At 46.3% G+C, this 21,100-nt stretch overlaps 1 protein-coding gene across 1 annotated transcript in view; it reads left to right on the forward strand.

The window, feature by feature from the left end:
- The first annotated feature begins 472 nt into the window (after window positions 1–472).
- Window positions 473–21,100, forward strand: part of TRAK1 (trafficking kinesin protein 1) — a 152,660-nt gene continuing 132,032 nt past the window's right edge. The window contains exon 1 of the mRNA XM_081527647.1: window positions 473–966. The gene's annotated coding sequence lies outside the window, so the exon portion shown is untranslated. The remainder of the gene's footprint in view (window positions 967–21,100) is intronic.

The raw sequence follows: 21,100 nt of genomic DNA on the forward strand, positions 1-21,100 counted from the left end.
TGGGTGGCATTTTGTTCATTCATATTCCCCACACCTCCTGGCTCCGTCCCACCCCCATTTAAGCCTAAGGATTGCTTTCCTAGGGAACGGGCGGGCCTGCACGGACGGAGCGCCTGGATTTCCCCTGCATTCACGGCAGTCTCAGCGTGAGTTTAACCCTCCCCATAGACTGATCGAACTGACACTGAGAAGTGCTACAAGTGCTCGGGGCGGAGGCGGTGGTACTGGGGGTGTGGGATACCTTTCCCGCTATAGGTATTTTCGCCCGGGACTTCTCCAGGCCAGACGCGGGTAAAGGCGCAGGAGCCGGCTACCTGCCGGCGCGGCACGGGGCAGCGGCGACGCGCTCCGCCCGGCGGGCGTCCTGGAGGTGGTGGCGCGGGTCCGCAGGCGGGGCGGGGGAAGGGGAGGGCTCGGCGCGCGTCGGGCAGTGACGGCAGCGCGGAGGGGAGGTGCGAAGCGCCCGCCCGCCGAGAGCCATGGCGAGAGGCCGCGCCGCGGCGCCCGCATCACTGCCCCGGTCCGCAGCAGCGCCCCCGCCCGCCGCCCCGGGGCCCACCAGGCCGCCGCCCCCGCGTGCCCCGAGCCCCTGACGGCCGCGCGCTAAGAGCAAGGCGCCCCGGGAGAGGGGCCGCGCGCGGGAAGGCGGCGCAGGAGGGAGCGCGGGGGAGCCGGAGCGCCCCGACGAACCCCGCGTCCCAGAACCCCGGACCCGGAGCCCGGGAGCGCCGAGTCGGCGGGAGGGCAGCCGAAAGAGGAGGAGGCGCCCCAGCCGAGCCCGCCGCGTGCGCCCCGGTGCTGCCCGGCCGGCTGCTGTGGAGGGAACCGGAGCCGCCGGGCGGCCGGGACTGGGCCGAGGACAACGAGGAGGAGGCGGCCAGGAGAGTCGATCGCTTGGGCAGCCCGGCGCCGGAGGCCCCCGGGATCGCGCCTGTTACGGGGCCGCGCTCCGTGCGCCTCTCGAGGGTAAGCCCGGGGACCGCTGACCGGTGGCTTCAGCGCATCGGGCCCTCGGGGATGGGTCGGGAAGGTGTTTCGGGAGTGTGGGTGCATAGAGTGATAACGGCGAGAGGCCGGGACCCTGCGGGAGCGGCCCCCTCCGGCATCGGCCGCACCTGCGGGAGGGCCGTGGGGCACAGAAAGGTGCCCATAGCGTCGTGTCGGTCACGCCGCGTGGCCTGGATTCCCGGCTCCGGCGCTTTGAAGTGACAATGAGGCGACCTTCAAAGAGCCCCGAGCTGAGCCAGGCCAGAGCGCGAGCGGCACCCCCTTCCTACTCGCCCGCCAAACGAATGTAAACTCCATCTTCTGAGAGTGTTTGGCACGGGACAAATGGCTTTTAGGCCCCCTCCTTTCTATCCCGAGAGTTAACAAGTTCACTTTGTCACTTTTTGGACCCGAGTTTTTCACTTCTTTTCGAATCTCCAAGGTCAGCCTCCTGCAGTTAAAAGAAACTTAATGAAATGTATTGCTTCCTCTTTTGTCAAGTTGTGTTCAGGAAAACACAAATCTACAGCCCGTTCCCCTGCTTCCCCGGTTGTCCCTGGGTGCCCCCTACCCTTTAAGTCTACGTGTTTTAGACCCCTTCGCTGCGCCTGTTCAAAAACTGAAATCAGCCGTCCACTTTGGGCCCTTTCTAAGTATGTCTAGGCCTCTGATTAAAAAATATTTTCCCCTCAAATGCCTCACTAGAACTTTGCTTCAAGCAAACGGGTGAATGTTGTCAGTGTCTGCGGTTGGGTAGGCAGGATGGGTACTCTTGCCAGTGGAGCATCTTTTGGTTATGGGGTGGGGTGAAGATAAACACCCAAGGCAAACAAGCTAGGAACAGTGTCCTTTCCGATTTCCAACTGCAAGAGCAGCAGAGAGGGAGGGCGCCAGACTGAGCGGTGGGGGCTCTGGGCGGTCTGCACCAAGGAGGGTGTCCCAAGTTCCGGTGGACGATGACAGGTCGGCTGGCAGGTTCTGAGTTGGACCTGGAGTGACAGATGGCTCCTGCCTCTTGGTTTGGAAAGATTACGTGTGTGTGCCCTTCGATCTCTGGCCCAATCTTTATCACAGAGGTGCCCAGACAGTTGTGCACCGAGCCACCTGGAACACTGACCCAGGCTTGGGGATGATGCTGAGCTGGGTAGAAAGTGCATGTCCGTGGGCAGCAGGTCAGACCACAGTTGGGTTTCAGCTTGGTCCCAGCACCAACCGTTTCCTGTTTGATGCCCCAGGGACCTGTGGAATTGGGTTTCCCACCCCCAGCTCTCCGTGGAGGGTGTCTCCACTCTGGCTGTGTTGCTCATAATCCTTCTCTCTGGTGTGTTAGAGAAGGACTTAAAGGGGGGAACCTGGAATTAGATTACAGCTCCTCTCTTTGCTGGCTGTGTGACCTTGGGTGCTTATTTAACCTCTTTGACTAGGCTGTCCCCTCTTTGGGATTGCACGCCCCCCACCCCTTGCAAGACAAACAAACAAAACCCAAACAAACTTCCATGGACTGTTGTAAAGATTAAAGAGTGCTGTGATTGAAAGTGTCTGTAAAAGTTTGAATGACCTGGGAGGGTTTTCAGGTCTTCTTCCAACATGACTAGATTTGTGACTTGGTAAGGTTTTTGAGCCCTAATGGGTATAAGATAGCAAACATAATAGAAGTTATTTTCCTTCTTATAGGTTTATTGGGAGGGTTAAATCAGATTTTGTAAAAGGACTTTGAAAATGAAACAGCATTGCTCACGTTGAGAGGAGTTTCTAAACTTTGTTTCCAGACTAGCAGCATTTTACTGTTTGCCATGTGATACAGACTTTCTTCTGAACTCCTACCCCTAACCTTGCACATAGTAGGTCTCTGTAATTGTTCAATGAGGCTGGAATTAACCCTCTGGGTTCCCCTCGTGACTGTCTGCTCCCAAGGTGGAGAGCCGACTTTGGACTTTCTCTGCCCAGCAGCTGTTGGTGTTTTCCTAGACTTGATTATTCTGTTTCACCATATAGCCTAGAAAACAGCTGAGAAAGGCAGGCAGGCAGGTGGCTCTTTTCCTAAAGAGGCACTTCTTTTCTCCTGTAGGGCTCCAGTGGGAAAGGCATTGGAGGGTGAAGAGTTCATTTAAACTTACTGAGGGTTGCTGATATTAAACCAAGTCTTTCACCTGTCTTTCAGTTTAGTAAACTTGAGGATAACGTTACAACAGCCAGCCTCTTCAAATATATGATCACATGACCTTTGGTTTTGACAATGAACCCTGCTCTGTTTAATTCACCTGTATTTGGTATGTATTTGGATTTCTGTGAGAGGACAAAGGGATGGTCCTTTTAGGAGATTAAGATGTTGGGGGACAACTATTTCCACCAACCCCAGGGCTCCTGTGGGTTCTTAGATTTTTAACCTGGGTGAGTGTCTGTTGTATACAGAAACACTGTTGAATGGGTCTTCTGGTTCCTCCCCTGCTCTTTTTCCTTCTTTTTGAATAAATGTTCCCTAGTTTGACTTGCCTTTTTATTAGGTGTATCCAAATGGAGACCACCTGCACTGCTGAAAAGTTCAAAGTTTTAGTGAAGAGACAGAAAATAATAGCACATGTGTCCATATGGGTGCCTCTGAGCTACATACAGTACCAAATGATGTGCAGCTGGTTAAAGAAAGGATTTGACATGTGTTTTATAAAGGACTGCATGGCTTCACTATTCATGGAGAAGCATTTTTAATTATTTATTTGTTAATTGTGTACCTGAAATAGAAGACGGTGGAAGGTGAGCTCTTAAAATCCCTGTTTGGGCTTCTGGTCCAGTGTTCTAGGAAGGACTGCTCCCAGCCTCGCCCCGGTGATGGTGAGAAGCACTGTAAATCTCTTTGAAGACTAACAGGGGCAGTGACCTCTCAGGCAGCCACTCACAGCCTTGGGAATGAATGTCTTTTGGCTTCCGTGTCTCAATAGGAAAAGGATTCTACTGATGCTCCTGAAGCTGGACTTTGCCTGGTGGCTCAGTGGTAGAGAATCTGACTGCTGACAGAGGAGACACGGGTTTGATCTCTGGGTCAGGAAGGTCCCCCTGAGAAGGAAATGGCAACCCACTCCAGTATTCTTGCCTGGAGAATCCCGTGGACAGAGGAGCCTGGCGGGCTACAGTCCATAGAGTCCCAAAGGGTCTGAAACTTACCCTCATAGCCCTCACGGCTGAAGGAACCCTGGAAGGGGAATTGGGGGGCTCAGCCTGAGGCTTCCAGGACTTCTCAGTGAATTTTCAGTGTTACTTCCATTACTCCTTTGATGAAGAATAGAATGCAGGATTCATCTTATTTGTTTTAGTGTAAAAATACTTTAAATTGCTGCCTGGAGTCAAGAAGCACTCAAAAAGATGCACCTTATTGCGCTTGGGGCTTTGGGGGCTCCCTGCAGCGTAAGCATTTGTACCCCAGTTTGATGGTTTTTTTCCCTCTGGCCCCGCTGCGTGGCTTGTGGGACCTTATTTCCCCACCAGAGATCAAATCTGTGCCTCTTTCAGTGGAAGTAAGTAATTCTAACTACTGGACCACCAGAGAAGTCCCCAGCGTCACAGTCTTGGAGCTGAATTATTTCTAGGCTCTTTTCAAGTTGCAGGTTTTATGCTATGCCAGGACATTTAAAAGCAGAAGGTAATCTTCCTAGAGGAAATGGATTTTGTACTGACATCTGAAAAGGATGCTCCATTTTTGGGGGGAAATAGGTATATGAGTGAATCAAAGAACCACTAGAATATGAATTATCTGCATTTGAATGTTAAGGAAGACCCTGCTCTGGGTGTTCAGGGGACTTTGAAAAAAATGTTTTTAAAATAATTAGTTGAAAATCACTACAAACATGTGGAGTAAGTGGTTTGTCTTTCTGACGAGTGTTACAGGTGGTCTCCTGCATTGCAGGCTGATTCTTTATACCGACTGAGCCACCAGGGAAGTCCCATCCTTAGCATACCATTCAGAGCTCTCCCCTCTTCATTGTGCTCCTCCTAATGCCTGGGCTTAGTTAGTAGATAATGTGAATATGTTGACTGAGAAAAATGCTACTGTCTCCTGACTTGTGTTTACACAGATTAGCTATTGGTAAATTCTACATTTGATAACATAGATGCAGGTGTATTTGCAGCTCTTAAAATAGATACTAATTAAAATAGGGTATGAGATTTTATTTTTCTCTCTCCAGGTTTGCAGAGAAGAAACATCCATGCATGTGGAGGACTGGAGGACTTAGATAAGATCTCCATCAGTTCCTCTGATGTTCTGGTAAAATCAAAGTCCTTCCAGGCAATTCTTTATCATTAGCAGCATATGCTCTGGGTGGGCCTGGATTTTTTTTTTTTTGATAGTAGTGTTCTGCAAGCTGTCAGTTTCACAAAAAGTAGAGGAGGCATTATCTAGTAGAGTGTAGGCTCACCTCCTTTTATTATGAAAGTGAAAGTGAAAGTCACTCAGCCCTGTCCGAATTTTTGTGACCCCGTGGACTGTACAGTCCGTGGAATTCTCCAGGCCAGAATACTGGAGTGGGTAGCCTTTCCCTTCTGCAAGGGATCTTCCCAGCAGGTCTCTCTCATTGCAGGCGTATTCTTTACCAGCTGAGCCACAAGGGAAGCCCTTTTATTATGGTCCTTAACAAATAGTTTCCAGTTTGAGATGTGGCCAAAGCTAAAATGTCTCTCTAGGGTGCTGGAAATGGTTTGGCTTCACTTGTAGTATTGAATCATGCATTTTAACTAGGAGAAGCAGGTAAGCAGTGAGCGCAGAGACTGTCTCCAAGTTACTATTTGAGGACCACGAGTGCACTTTTCTTGGGGAGGACAAATTTCTTTGACCTCTGGGAGCATTGTCTTCAGTGTAATGAGAAAAGCTGGGAGTGAGTCACTGCAGATGCCTTGGCTAATTATGCCGAAGTGGCTAAGGGTCTAGATTCATGGTGGAACAAAGTGGTCATGGCTTGGATGAAGAATGGCAGTGGGAGGAGGGGGATGCTCATGAGAGGGAGATCTTGACTGTTGTTGTTTCTGCCTGATCTTTGTCACTGCTGTCATGGCCCCAGCTGATTGCAGGAGTGTTTAGTTCAGTTCAGTCACTCAGTCGTGTCTGACTCTTTGCGACCCCATGGACTGTAGCACGCCAGGCTTCCCTGTCCTTCACCAACTCCCAGAGCTTGCTCAAACTCATGTCCATCAAGTCGGTGATGCCATCCAACCATCTCATCCTCTGTCATCCCCTTCTCCTGCCTTCAATCTTTCCCAGCATCAGGGTCTTTTCTAATGAGTCAATTCTTTGCATCAGTTGGCCAGGGTATTGGAGCTTCAGCTTCAGCATCAGTCCTTCCAATGAATAGTCAGGACTGATTTCCTTTAGGGTTGACTAGTTTGATCTCCTTGCAGTCCAAAGGACTCTCAAGAATCTTGTCCAACACCACAGTTCAAAAGCATCCATTCTTTGGCGCTCAGCTTTCTTTGTGGTCCAATTCTCACATCCATACATGACTACTGGAAAAACCATAGCTTTGACTAGATGGGCCTTTGTCGGCAAAGTAATGTCTCTGCTTTTTAATATGCAGTCTAGGTTGGTCATAGCTTTTCTTCCAAGGAGCAAGCGTCTTTTAATTTCATGGCTGCAATCACCATCTGCAGTGATTTTGGAGCCCAAGAAAATAAAGTCTCACTGTTTCCACTGTTCCCCCCATCTATTTGCCATGAAGTGATTGGACCAGATGCCATGATCTTAGTTTTTTGAATGTTGAGTTTTAAGCCAGCTTTTTCACTCTCCTCTTTCACTTTCATCAAGAGACTGTTCAGTTTCTCTTTGCTTTCTGCCACAAGTGTGGTGTCATCTGCATATCTGAGGTTATTGATATTTCTCCCGGCAATCTTGATTCCAGCTTGTGTTCCATCCATCCTGGCATTTCATATGAACTACTCATGATGTACTTACAGGAGTGTAAAGCCTTATTATTCAACGTGTGGTGGGCTGGCCTGCAGCATCTGCATTACTTGGGAGCTTGTGAAACCCTCAAAGTGGGAGACCCTGCCCACACCTGCTAAATCCTAATCTGTTTCCTAAACACATCCTGAGGTGGTGTTACTTGTCAGGCATTCCTTCATGGTTACACAGAGTGGTTCTTTTTAGAAGCACAAGGCCAGATTTCAAGTATGTTGGGAAGGGTAAGTGGCCAGCACACCCTTGCTCCCTATGTTGCTGGGGAGAATTGGTGCTCAAAGCTGGAAGACTGCTGAACCCATTCCCTTCTCAGTGCCCTCCCCTTCCCTTCCTTCATTTGTATGCAAGGAACCCTAAAATTGGAGGACCCAAGAGGGAAGGGACAAACTGTCATTCTAATCAGAAGTGAGGAAAAGCAGCCCAAAACTTAGCCAGTGATTTACCCTCCCTACCCTCATGTGGTGAGGTGTTTCGAGCTCTTAAAAATATGCCAGAGTGGTCAACTGGGTCATCTCCCCATATTCTAGCCAAATAGTTGAAAGGTCCATGTATCCATCCATCTATCCACCCACCTACCCTGTGAAGAGTAACTCTTCAGGGCAGGGTCATGTGCACTGTGAATACGGGAGACTTCAAAAATGACAGAGTGGAGCCAGATGGAAGGCAAATGGATCTGACCCCAGTAAGTATAACCTTCTCCACCTTCCTTCTTCCCTGCTGCTTCCCCAGCAGGTACAGGGCTGTAGGGCTGCCATGCTCCTTCATAACCTCCTGCGGGGGTGGGAGCAAGTTACCTGTCTTTGCCAAATTCTGTTTTTTCCCCAAAGGTGCTCAAGTCCCCCAGTCTGAGAGATGAAGGGAAATCCCTAATGCAATGACCATTTTTAGTTCTTTAAAAAAATTTTGGTTAAGTAAATGTCGCATAATATTTACCATTTTAGCCATTTGAAAATGCACAGTTCAGTGGCATTAAGTACATTCATATTGTTGTGCAAATATCATGACCATCTATCTCCAGCACTTTCGTATCTTACCCCAGAGAAGCTCTGTACTGAGTAAACACTAACTCCCCACCCTCCCACTCCCCTCAGCCCGTGGCAAACACTATTCTACTTTCTGTCTCTTATCAGTTTGAATATCTAAGAATCTCATATGAATGGAATCATACAGTATTTGTCGTTTTGTATCTGGCTTGTTTCACTTGGCCTGATATCTTCAAGGTTTAACATGTTGTATCACATACCAGAATTTCATTCCTTTTTGAACTGAATAGTATTCCATTGCTATGTATGTAAATATTTTGTTTATCCATTCATCTCTCTTTGGACCCTCACGTTGCTGGCATCTTTTGACTGTTGTGAATAATGCCACTATGAATGTGGATGTATAGACAACTGTTTGAGCCCCTGCTTTCATTTCTTTTGAGTATGTATCCAGAGGTGGAATTGCTGGGTCCTGTGGTAGTTCTGTGTTTAATTTCTGAGGAATCCCCACGCCATTATTCTCATCAGTGCAGCATCTTGTATCCCCACCAGCAATGCACAAGGTTTCCAATTTCTCAACATCCTCACCAACACTTGTGATTTCCTGTGTTTGTTACAGTTTTATGCTGTGTATTTAATTAAATTAATTATTATTATTTTTGGCCACATAGCATGTGGGATCTTAGTTCCCCAACCAGGAATTGAACCTGAGACCCCTGCATTGAAGCGCCGAGTCTTAACCACTGAACCACCAGGGAAGTCCGATTTTCTGGGGGGTTTCTGATACTTGCCATCTTACTGGGTACGACATGGTAATTTTATCCTCCCAGCATTAACCAGGGTCTTTGCCTTGCTTTGATCAGGGAATTCCTGAAAAGTGGTTGATAATAGGAGCTCTTGCTTCAACCCTTGCTGCTAGTTGCTGTTTAACTCGAGGGGCATCACAGTTAATTTATTTAGTGAGTGTAGTGGGATTCAGGTTAATAAGGCTTCTAGAAGCTGTTAGTGCTTTAGTGTCTGCGTCTTTATGATCTTTGTTTCTATTCTTCCCTCACATTTTTTATTTTGGATGGAAATTGGAGTGTGTGAGCGGGGGACCAAAGAGGATGAAAATAGAAAGGTAACTCAGTAAGACAGTGCATTACATTTTGTGATTCTGAATACAGGGTTCCAACAGTTAATTTGGTTTGACTTTGAATGGTGGTTGGGGGGGGGAAGGGGCGGGGTCGGTGGTCTGACATCAACAGAGATCTGGCAGCACAGTTAGAATGTTAAGGGCATTTTTTTCCTAGTTAAAACAAGAGTCCAAAGATGTAGGCCTTGCTTACATGGGAGAATTTCAAGCCTGGGAAGAAAATTGGAGGTTTACTTAAAGGGATAGGCAGATTCTTGTCAAGTTACAATGTTGGACCAAAGTTGGAGTTGGTAAGCTTTATGCTGGGGGATTAAAAACATCAACAAACAAAGAGAAATCCAAACCTATGATTCTGGCATAGCAGCATAATGGTTTAGAGGAAAGATGAGGAGCAGGAAAATGAGCAATTTGTTACATGTATGACTCACTGGCGCTCTGAGTGGTACATACGGATGCAGGCTTTCATTGTGGAGAAGAGTCCTATCCAGATGAGTATTTCATCCCAACCTTTGCATCTAGAATGTTTTAAATAAAATGCTGAGTGATATGGGGATTATACAATTCTGCTTTATGGACCTAAGTAGGATGTAGCCTTGTTTTTTTCACTTGTTAAAAAATGAAAGTGTCCAGATGTAACAATCTGTCTGGATAAACTAGCACACTATTTTGTTTGTCTATTTTTATGAATACTAGATAGGCATCCAGCACTCTTTTTTTTTTTTTCTTTTCTTTTTTTGCCATGCCATGCTGCATGCAAGATCTCAGTTCCCCCACCAGGGATCAGACCTGTGCCCCCTGCATTGGAAATGGGGAGGCCTAACCCCTGGACCACCAGGGACCTCCCTGGCATCCTGTGGACGTGTTTGAAGCCATGTCCCCTTTCCCCATCCTTTAAGATTGGTGCTTTGTCAGGGGCAGATATGTTAAACCCAGCAAAGAACTCTTGTTTGTGACAGCTAGCTCCTGAATCATTACCTTATATGATAATCTCATATAGTTAATAAGATCACATAGATTAATATGTATGCTTGACTCAGTAAGCATTTTGCGTTAACCATTATTATTGTTGCAGTTACCGAACTCCTTATGATCCATTCATCCACAGATACTTTTGGAACGCATATCTGTACCATGCCCTAGGGGTATATGCTGGCCTTCATTTTTGTGGTACTAACAGGAATGGCCCCCGTGACCTAAGGCAGTGATGAGGCTATGGCTTTTGTTCAACTGACAGCTATCTTCCCTCCTTTGGCTTTGAGGAGGAGGGGTTAACTTTGCAAGGATCCCAGAGAAATCCCTCTGGATGCAATATTTGGAAACAAATATCAAGACATTTCAAAGGTCTCTTAAAGGGAGAAGTGTAGTTTGGTGTTAAAATTCTGAAAAAATGCCTTTCTATTTGAGAAAATAAGCAGAATATTCTTTCTACTACCATAGTAGATAAGGAAGGACAGCAAATCACTGGCAAAATAGACTAAAATGTGGCCTAATGCGGTGGATGTAGTTATACTGTACTTGCAAGGTAGGGCAATAGTTTGTATTATTAGATGAAGGAACTACTTTTTATGAAGTACAAGAGGAATGTCATAGCAACTATTAAATTTTAACATGAAAGACTTTTAGGTGAGTTAAATCTCTTGATACTGAAAGAGAAATGATACTCATGTGGAAGGGAATAAAGTAAATATTCCTGGGAGTTTGGTCATCTTAGTAGTCAGACCTTTATCATTTATGAAATACTGAATTCTCTTTTTGGCAAAAGACAGCATGGTAGAGAGTGATCAGGATAATCAAGTCTCAGAAATTCCCTCACAAACTCAGAAGTTGCAGCAACGTTTGTTCACAAGGATGGCAAAGGGATGCAGTTTGTAGACTCTCCTAAGAGAAGGCTGTGGCCGGGCAGGGGTGAGTTAGGGGAGGCAACTGACTTGCCCTTGGTGAACGTGCCCAGGGCAGTCTGTGGTCCAAGGCCCCATCCACCTCTGGGTTGACTGAGACCTTCTGTGAAACTCTGGCTTTACGCAAGGGGAAAGAGAGGTGACTTCACCTGGGGTTGTAAATGATACTGTGGGTGGAAAGAGGTGGATTCCTTTGAGTGATGTTGGGAGGATGAGCCCTGTTCTGACTTTGTGATGGTGGTAGGATTGGAGGGGGCAGAGTCAAGGATGGGGCTGAGATTTCCAAATTGTATTAACATCTCTCAGTTATGCAGAGGTGAAGGCCTGGAGGAAGCTATTGTGAAGGTGCTGTGTGTGATGTGCTTGTGAGATTGGTGGTTTAGTTACCAAGTCATGTCTGACTCTTGTGACACCATGGACTGTATGTAGCCTATCAGGCTCCTCTGTCCATGGGATTCTCCAGGCAAGAATACCAGAGTGGGTTGCCATTTCCTTCTCCAGGGAATCTTCCTGACCCAGGGAATGAACCCAGGTCTCCTGCATTGCAGGCAGATTCTTAACCCCCTGAGATACGAGGGCAGCTTTTGGGATGGGGGACATCTGGGGCTGATGCTTGGAAGAGAGATCTGAGTATGAGGAAAGGGTCTGGTGGCCATCCCCGTGTGGACAGTGATGATACCAAGTGCAGAAGCACTCACACAGGTTGGCCAGGAGACCGGAAGTGCTGGGGGAAAGTGTTCTTGTGGCGATAGGTGGGGTTCCCGAGTCCTTCTTCTGTGAGAGGCCAAGTAGGCTACGGGCTAAAATGTTCTTTGTGTTTGTTTATACATAATAGGTGTGCATTTATTTGTAGACTTGTATCACTCTATGGTTCTCTATGGTTCAGAAGAGATGCTGGCTTAGCTTTGTACTCTTATAGTAGCACATCGACTGTAAGAATTCTTCTGGTATTTGTGAACATTTGCAGGTTTCCTCGCCAGATATCATGTGGGTTTGTGTCACTTACTGTTTGTGTCTGTATTTTTATGGATTCCTGAAACAATAAGCTCTGCGTTAGATTTTTCTGCACTTTGTGATCTTCATACACCTTACTTGAGGTTTTACAGTTTGTGATATTGGAGCTATAGGATTGTGATGAAATTGGAAGGAATTAGAAATTGCTTGTTTTAGCAGAGATGCTTTTGCAGCCTCAACAGAATGGACGAAATAAGAAATTTGACAATATCAACCACTGGTGAAAACGTGGAACAGCTGGAAGCCTCACGCACCGCATTTGAAGAAGAACAAACACTGGGAACACTGGCAGTATTTACTAAAGCTGAGCATATGCATTGCAACCCCGTGATTCACTTCTCCATATGTGCACCACAGAAACCAATATTCTTGACTTAGTTCATAGCAGCTTTGCTAACAGTAGCTCCAAAATAGAAAAACCCCAAATGTCCATTGACTGTGTACACAGATTGGTATGTCCATGCAACGGCATGCTGCTCAGCAATACGAAGGAATGAAATGCTAATCCATGCAACAAATGGATGAAAGTTACAGGCAAATGTTGAGCCAAAGAGAGTCGTTCTGGCAGTCCAGTGGTTAAGACTACACACTTCTGCTGCAGGGATACCGATTCTCTCCCTGAGAGGACCTGAGATCACGCATGCCACTTGATGAGGCCAAAAAACACAAAACAGAACAACACAATTGAGTCAAAGAGATCAGACACAAAAGTGTACACTGTAGGATTCCATTTTCAAAAATAGGCAAAACTATCCTGTAACAGGGATCTGAATAGTGGTGATTAGTTTTGAGGTGGTATTGACTGTATAAAATATATATGAGTAAAAATTAATGGAGCCAAATGTATAAGATAATTAAAGGTGATTTGGCAACTGTTAGGTTTTAATGCAACATGATGTAAAATATTTGCTCCATAGACTTTAACTGTGCTCAAACTTGTGGGTTTTATACCATTCCCCATCACCCCCCACCCCGCCTTGAAGAACTTATACACACATAGCCTAGTAGATGGTCCATCAGGCAGCTGTTGTCCAGTCTGTGAGGTAGTTGGGAATCCTGAGTGTTTACTCTTCGTTAGTATACCCAGGGTATATTGTTACTGTTGTGGGCTCGGACCTGGGCTAAGGTGAAGTCGCTGAGGCGCTTGCCTCAGGTAGCACATTTAAGGATGAGGTAGTTGCCAAAAATTTAAGTAATCAAGATCAACAGTATTTTAGTGCAGTATTTCTAAAACAAAAAAAAGTAAACTAATGCAAAGAAATCTTTAAAACAAACCAAAAATTTACATAAAGACAGAATTGGTATTACTGAGTTTTGTTTTGCCTGACACCCTAGTATGGTTTGGTCAGGTGTACTGTTGTGGGCCTGAAGATGAGCCGGGGGAGTCTCTAAGACTTGAGAACCACAGACTTGACCTTGGCTGTATGACATAAAAAGTGTGAAATTGAAAGAACAAGGTTGATAAAGACTAAATTGATTCTGTTAATGCTTTTAGTGCTTTGTGAATGGAAACAACTCTTATTTTTGGAAAGGATTCTCAGTATATTAAATATTTCAACAAAAGGGAATAATGTATAAAAGTACTTATGATAGTCCTTAAAACACCACAATTATTGTTTAAATTTTTGTGAATTTTGCCATGTTAACTTACAGCAGGAGTGGCATTGGTGTTTTAAATCGAAACAGGAAGCTGTCAAGGCTTAGATAACTTATTCACGGCATTAACAAGGTATAATTTGGTGTGTAACAGTGTTGAACAGTAGGAAAAGTTAATGATTGCCCACCTTTCAGCTAATCATGTGATTGCTGTTGATATAATTACCTGGTAGGCAGGGATAGAATCATGTAATTTGCTAGGCTGGTGCTGCATGCTTACAAACATTCGTGCTATTGTGTGTTACCAAGCGCGGTTTCTGAAACGTGGCCCTCTTTGTCTGCATCTGCTGAAGAAGCCCCATGTATCATGTCCATTTGGCTCTTTGTTACGGTCAGGATGTGTTGCTTGGACTGAGAGAGATACCAGATTTTTCAGCTTGTCTTCCAATTGCTATGGATACTGTGTCAGTGCTATTGGGGTCTCATCTTGTCTATTTCAGACAGGTTTCCCCTTGGACGCTGAAATCCGTGTCCATCCTGATATTAAAGGGGCCTTTTGTTCAAGTGCGAGAGGGCTTTTGAAAGCGTACCGTGATGAGAATTAGTTTCAAAAAATTATTCCAGAGAGGGTTAAAACTTTCTGAACTTGTAAAGCCTCACTTCTTTGCTCACCCCCAGCACCCCCCTTTCTGATTTTGTTGTTCATGATTTCCTCCTGGTAACAGGCAGTGCTCAGCAGGAAAGTCAAGCTGGCCTAGAGTCTCCCTGTCCCAGAGAGTGACTTGCCAGGGCTCCTAAAGGGGCCTGTACCCTGGCAGAAAAGCCCACTTGGTGGCATCCTGGTTGTACCTTGGATGTGGAATGGTTTTTCATTAGGAGTTCCATTTCTTTAGTAGGCTTTTCAGATCTTTTTATTTGCCTCTGGTGTTAGTTTGGGCAAGTTGCATATTTCAGGAAGCGTGTCCATTTCATTTAAGCTGTTGAATTATTTATTGGCATAACCATTGCCCATTTAATGTCCAGAAGATCTGTAGCGATGTCCCCATCTTCTATTTCTGATATGTGCCTTTCATATTGAGAACATGTCCTGTCCTGAGGAACTGGTGGATCAGAGTAAGTTAGCTCAGGAAAACGGGTGGGGGTGGTTTCAGGAAAGGGAGGACGGAGGCAGAGGGGGTAGGAGAGCCTGGACGTGGGGGAGGGCAGGGGGCGTGCCTGGGCCTGCCCTTGGCCCCTCGTTTCCCTGGAGGTAGCCCTGAGGAGAGAGGGTCACGTGGGCAATGAGCTCATTAGGCTGGGGACACCAGCTGTGCTATTATTAGGGCTTTTAAGGTCTGTGGCAGATGTTCTTGGGCCGAGTTCCAGCCGCCCTCACTTCCCACATATGGCATAATACAGTACATGGAAAAAAGCGACTTGGAAACAAATAACTTTAACATGAAACACACTATTCCCTTTTCCCATGAACTTTTTCCCCTTCTCTCTCTGTTCCTCGCTCGGTGTCATTTTCTCCCTTACTCCTTCTGTCTCTGTTTTCTCTGTGTGTTCACTCTCTCTGTCTTTCCCCCTCCCTCTGTCTCTCTTCTCTTTGTATTTCTGTGTTTTCACTCCCCTGGCACTCCCTCTGTCCCTCCCTCCCATATTTCCTTCTTTGCTACTTCTCGGCCCTTTTATTTAACCCTGTGTGGACTTTAAAAAGACACAGTAGGATAGGAAGAAAATCTGCCCATTTTAGGTTTAAAGTGAACCTTGGCATTTCTAGCAAGTATAATGAATGCCCGTAAGGCCGAGGGTGATGTTCCATTGGAGCTTGTTTGGCTTAATGCCATCTTCACTCCTGTGGCACAGTGGTAGCTGCAGGGCCACTCTAAACCCAAACAGATCGATGAGCCAGCCCGGAGCACTGGTAGTTTTTCTTTTCTTTGGCACACACTTTGTGCCTTGTTGGTTCTGCTGATGGACATCTCATGCATCTCATTGACCAACTTTTATCAGTTGGCTTCCACGTGGTCCTCCCCTCCCCCCTTCTCTTTATAGTAACCTACATCTCAGCTTGGAATCACAAGGTAGAATCAATACCAAATTGAGTTGAATTATTGTTCTAGGAGCCTGAATTTCCAATAGGAAATGTGCTGTTCTGTGATATGACTTCAGTGTATATTCTTTAAAGCTCAGAGTCATGCAAGCTTCATTATAGAACTTTCCTCCTGTTTGTGTGCTGATATTTTGAAATATTTACGTTCATTTTGTAGCTATGGCACAACATTGTATTCTTATTTCCAAAATAATGAGATAATACATACATACATGAGCATCATTTCTTACTCTCATGATGGCTATAACTTTCAGAAGTAGATCTGAAGAAAAACCTTCTATAACCTAGGCATTTTTCTTTGAGAGTAAGTATAACTATTTTGGAAAAGTACTTCTTTTCAATTTAAAAAATTATTCAGTTGTTAAAAAAAGTTTTAAAAACCCCGCCCCAAACCTGAACTATAGAGTGAGATCACAAGAAAAGTGATACTGAACTGAGTGACTAATTATTCATACTGATTTCTCTGCTAATTGAGAGATTGGGAAAGAAGAACAGGAGCAACCTTATTTCGTTTTCCTAACCTTGTCTGGAGAAGAGTAATCTTACAGACTGGTGGGTACAGGTAGGTGCTGGAGCTCTGGACTGTGGTCAGAGATGTGTCCGTGCCTGCTTCCCATGTCTTTGGTGAGCGGTTTATGCTTATTCCAGGAAGATGGTTGGTTGTGATTTCATCCGTCTTCAGCAGATAAGAATCACCTTTGGTTGGAGTGAGGGCATTCTTGGCAGAGTAGGCGATGATTGCTAAGTGTGTGTTGACTAGTTCACCTGGACCAGGAATTGAGATTTGACAGTAAATGAGACACTTTATGTCTGGGGGCAGGTGAGAGAGGAGAGAGACATAAAGGAGAAACAGATGTATGATGTAATGCCAGATAGGGAGTAGAGGTGATGAGCAGAGACCCAGTAATAGTGCAGGGAGGGGATTGAACCATGGGAAAATACAGAGACACCGAGTCCCAAGCAGGACAGAATTCAAGTGCCCAGGCCTCTGCAAAAAGGCCAGTGTGGCTGGAGGGTAGGAACTCCTTGGGGCAAGTGGACACAGATAAGGGTATTGTCAGGGCAGGCCTGTATTCCACTGGCCTTCTGGGCCCTGGTCAGGAATTGAAATTTTAATCCAAATTTGATTGGAAGGAAGCTGCTGGGATGGCGCTAGTGGTAAAGAACCTGCCGGCTGATGCAGGAGACAAAAGAGACACGGGTTCAGTCCCTGGGTTGGGAAGATCCCCTGGAGGAGGGCATGGCAACCCACTCCAGTATTCTTGCCTGGAAAGTCCCATGGACAGAGGAGCCTGGCGGGCTACGGTCCATAGGGTCACAAAGAGTGGGACACGACCGAAGCGACTTAGCATGCACGTGTACATTGATGGACTTCTTTCAGGGATCCCGGAGCTGTTGTGTGCAGAGCCAGGGCTTAGGGGCAGGAGTGACAGCAGGGAGAGAGGAGAGGTTGGCACAGGCCCAGGGAGAGTGGTGGCAGCTCCGGAGAAGTGGAGGGATGTGATGTGGCCCTGGGGCTGGCAGTTTGGGATAGCTGGCTGTGGGTGAGGGGAGCCGTGAGCAAAGAAGGTCTAGTGTGATGCCTTCCATCTTACATATATTCTAAGTGGGATTTTTTTAACTTCTTAAAGCATTTACACAATTAAAAAACCTGGTGTTGAAAATCATTGTATGTAATTTGTTAGTCAAGTATTTGGTAGGGACCCCGGGGTATAAGCTTTCCCGACTCCACAGAAGTAAGCGGAGGCGTCCTCATCTCAAGCGGGAGCTAAAGAGGGAGAAGGACGAGAGTGCTGTTTTCTTTTATGGTTGAGAAATGAGTCTTCGTGGCAGGAATCAGAAGGTACATCTCGGACTTCATCCCAAATCAATGAACATGAAGAAACCACATGAACAGATGACAGAGAAAGAGGAACCGTTTCCCTGAGAGCACAGTATCAGTAACAGCTGATGATAGTTAACCTTAGGAGTTTGGATTTTCAAAATTGAAAAAGCTCCAAAGATTCTTTAAAGGTTTGATAGTTTTGTCTCGGTATAAGTATGCACATTTGTTTAACCTGTGTCTGGAAACAGTGCCCTCTTGGAAACTGCAATTTTATTTTTCATGTTTTTTTAATTGAAGTGCGGTTGATTTATAATGTTGTGTTAATTTCTGATGTCCAGCAGAGTGACTCAATTATATATATATATATATGTTATATATAGATTCTTTTTCAAATTCTTTTCCATTTCAGTCTTTAACAAGATATTGAATATAGTTCCCTCTGCTATACAGTAGGACCTTGTTGTTTATACATTTTATATCTAGTAGTATGTATCTGCTAATCCCAAACTAATTTATCCCTTCCCCCAACCCATTCCTCTTGGGTAACTGTAAGTTTGTTCTCTATGTCTATGAGTCTGTTTCTGTTTTTTAAATAAGTTTGTATCATTTTTAGATTCTGCATATAAGTGATACCTCTGGCATTTATCTTTCTCTGTCTGACTTACTTCACTTAGTATGATAATCTCTAGGCCCAGACATGTTGCTGCCATTGGCATTGGGAAATTGTTTTAAAAATGTTTCTCTCATACATTAGAGTGAGGCTGTCTGAGGTGCATTTGCAATTTCCTTATGATGGATGTGGATGATAGCATTTTCCTCCCAGGGAGGATCAGAATTTCAGGGACCAGGGAGATTAAAAAGATTAAACAGCTGATCCAGGGTTTATCATTATCACTGTCGCTCACCTCAGCAGTCTGAGATTATTTCCCTCCCCACAAGACTGGCCTTCAGTGGGGAAGAAACCTAACATGACCATAGCTCTTGAGAAGCGAGGGGACTCGGCTGGTCCATGTGCAGCCTTGGTGGGTCTGAGCTAAGAATACTTAACAGGTTCCCTTGTAAAGCAGGTGCTGATGCTTCAAGTGGGTCAGAGGCTGAGGTTATGGGTAAAGAATTTGGAGGGCACATTCTCTTGGAATCTGAAGTATTTGAGGACAGAAAGGCAGGCTGCCTTCTGGAAGAGTTTTTTGTTTTAAATCACTCTGAGACTATGACACTAATATTTTTTACCTCCCTAAAACAAGTGTAGTAGGCTGCTGTCCTTTTAAAAATGAAACTCCATTGTCATGGAATTAAAACACTGGCTGCTTTGTTTAGAAATGTGAGAAGGAAGGGATTTTTCTTGTTGAGTAGGATCAAGTTAGCTCTTTTAGGAATATAAATTCCAGACTAGTGTTTCCTAAAAAACTGATATTTTGATGTGTTTATACTGGAACTGTTAGCACATCCCATTCTGGGCTCTTTTTAATGGGCTCTGGGTAATTACTGTGGCCTCTCATCTCAGCCAGTACACTGAGCCATTGAGGAAGACAGCTGGTCGCTTATTAGCCACCAGAGGGTGGCCCCTGACCCCTCCTCCTTGAAGATGGTGTGAGGCACAATTAGAGAGCCCTGGAAGGGGCATAAGTGATTGCTGGGGCATAAATAATGCAATCTACCCTGTCTGTCTGTGAATGTGATGAGGCCCAGCTGATTTGATGTTCACAAGTCAGAACCTCCTATTCTGGGTCCAGCATGTTCAGGCTCTGTGACCTTAGGGGAATTCTTAGCCAGTGAGCCTCTATTTTTCCATCTGTAGAATAAGACTGTGTAGTGTGATTGTGGGGTAAAGAAGGTGATGCACAGAAAGGTTTGCCTTATTCTTGCTGGTTTGGCAGCATGTGGTAGGCATTTAGTGAAGGAGCTCTGAGCCTATTCCTTTGGGGCTGGTTTATTTCAGTGTATTATCCCCTTCTTCCTCCTTCTCCTCCAAGCCTCTCTGCCTCTACCAGGGAAGACTTATGCATTTGACATAAGGTCATTTTCCCCCAGGGGTGGAACAGGTGGCTCAGAGGTAAAGACACCAGAGACGTAGGTTCGATCCCTAGGTTGGGAACATCCCCTGGAGGAGGAAATGGCAACCCACTCCAGTATTCTTGCCTGGGAAATCCCATGGACAGACGAGCCTGGCAGGCTGTAGTTGACGACTGAGCACACACTCACTCACACACGCATCTTGGCCTGGCTGACTTCTGAATCATTCTGGGTTCTGATGACTCACCTAGCACCTTGCCCTTCTCCCCTCCAGCAGTGACTTCTCCACCCTGCTTCACCCACTTTCCCGGTCACAGCCAGACTATGTCATCTCCTGGGGTTACGTGTTCCACCTCTGATATCCTAAGTGTAAATTCTCTGCTCTCGGAACTTCATTCCTTCCAGTCTTTTGCCCGCATTCCTTGCCTCATCCATGGTCCTGGCTTCTCCTTTTCCATCCCAGCTTGTCATCACTGAGTACCTGCTGCCCTTCCTTGGTGTCGCCTGGCAGAACTCTGCCCGTCTCTTTTGGGGATGGCTAGAGAAATTATATAATCACCTGTCACTCTGTAAAGCACCTTCAGATGGGGCATGGGTTCTTCTCAGTGGTTCCCTTGTGTTTCCTTGGGCTTCTTGCTCTGTCTTTTGCTGCAGTGACTGTTCTAGACTTCCCATGTCTTTCTCAAACACCTGACGGCTTGCTTTTAGTAGGTCCTCTTAATAGAGTGAGCTGAAGCAGGCAGACTAACTGCCTTCCAGCCTTCACATGCCTAGCTGTGGGAGTGCCCATCTCTTGTCCTCTGTTCTGTCAAGTAAGGGAAGGACCCTCTTTATCCCCGAGGCTGATCTGCATCCTATTGTTGGACCCCATCCTCTCCCACGTCCTCAGGGCTGGTTCTGTTCGATTGGCCCTCCTGTTTCTTAGGAGAGCTTCATCTTATCTGTGGACCCCACTCACTATCCTGTACCATACTCGGCTCTCTGCTGTCTTTCTCGAGCCCACTTCTCCCTCCAGCCTTAGTTCTTTCCTCTCCTTTGCTGCCAGTCTCACTGAACCGTCCTTTCCTCCTGTCCCTGGCCTTACTGCTCTCGGGCACCCAAGCCCATGATTCCACCACCAGCACAGTGAATTTGGTGCCCAGTCCAGCACACACCTTCCAGTCCTGGTGTGTTTGACCTTTGACAGCACAGACTAAAATTACCTGCATCTGAAATTCTCTTTCCCCTTGTGTTCTGGAAGGCTACACCCTCATGGCCTCCCTCCTCCTCCTTCCACCACCCCTCCTGGGCAGCCTGCAGCCTCCTCTGTCCCCGAATAGCCTTGAGTGTTGGGGTGTCACCTCAGGTGAGCACCTTGCCTTGCGCTCTGCCCCGAACGCCACCATGCCTGTGGCCTCGGTTGCTGCCACTACCCAAATCTTTTCTCCTGAGCTGTGTACCCTTTTACCTACCTGCTTGCCCCCTGCACACTTCCGTTTCCCCCTCGCCCCCTCCTCCTCCCCGGCAAAGAAAGGGTCTTCCTAGTCATATGGACTGCAGTTTCCAGCTACTCAGGCAGGAACTTGGACCTTTTCCTGACTCAACATTTCTGTCATCCCCCCGCTTCCAGGCAG

The sequence above is a fragment of the Giraffa tippelskirchi genome, chromosome 9 (assembly GCF_054371585.1).
Source record: "Giraffa tippelskirchi isolate mGirTip1 chromosome 9, T2T-mGirTip1v1.2.pri, whole genome shotgun sequence".
In the NCBI taxonomy this organism is placed as follows: Eukaryota; Metazoa; Chordata; class Mammalia; order Artiodactyla; family Giraffidae; genus Giraffa; species Giraffa tippelskirchi.